A 755-nucleotide genomic window follows, 5' to 3' on the forward strand; every position below is an offset into this window, starting at 1 on the left:
CCTTCTTCACTTTCACAGGGTAAGGGAGCTTTGGTTGATAAACTGGAAGTGCATTCTTTTCCTTACTCTGATCCTTCGTTTTCTCCTCCACCTTAGTTGGAACCTCAAGATCAACAATGATAGCTAATTCAACCTTGTCCTTTTTGGGCTCTTTCTCAGCAGGGTTTGGGAGTTTCTTTCTACTCCTCAATAAAACACCCTTTAAGGACTCCTTCGGGTTGACCTCGATGTTGCTAGGGAGTAACCCTGGAAGCCTCTCCTCAATCAAGGTATATGCCGCACTTGGTTGCTTATTACACAATGATCTCCAAGAAACAGCATTAGGTATTTGTTTGGTAGCATTGTTCAATCCATTGTAGAAGATTTGGATCTGCATCCATTCCACTATTCCGTGCTGTGGGCATTTCCTCAACATTTCCTTGTACATCTCCCAAGTGTCATACAAGGATTCAGACTCTGATTGCAAAAAGGACGAAATGTCACTCCTCAGCTTAGTGATTTTTGTTGGAGGGAAGTATTTTGCAATAAAATTTTCTAAAACTTGCTTCCATGTTGTCAAAGACCCTTGCAGCAAGGAACTTAGCCACTGTTTGACCCTTCCTCCCAATGAGAATGGAAAGAGTCTGAGGTGAACAGCATCATCAGACATGTTGTTCGCCTTAAAGGTATCACAAATTTCCAAGAAACTCCTCAAATGCTCATAGGGGTCTTCGTTCTGGAATCAAACTGACACATTTGTTGTACTATTTGAATGA

The 755-nt window shown here is 41.7% G+C and overlaps 1 non-coding gene across 1 annotated transcript; it reads left to right on the top strand.

Annotated features, from left to right (window-relative positions):
• The first annotated feature begins 386 nt into the window (after positions 1 to 386).
• Positions 387 to 493, top strand: LOC120278334. Its single transcript, XR_005541670.1, has one exon. It is a non-coding gene; the product is annotated as a small nucleolar RNA R71 (small nucleolar RNA).
• The last annotated feature ends 262 nt before the right edge of the window (positions 494 to 755 follow it).

This window comes from Dioscorea cayenensis, chromosome 15, assembly GCF_009730915.1.
Source record: "Dioscorea cayenensis subsp. rotundata cultivar TDr96_F1 chromosome 15, TDr96_F1_v2_PseudoChromosome.rev07_lg8_w22 25.fasta, whole genome shotgun sequence".
NCBI lineage: Eukaryota > Viridiplantae > Streptophyta > Magnoliopsida > Dioscoreales > Dioscoreaceae > Dioscorea > Dioscorea cayenensis.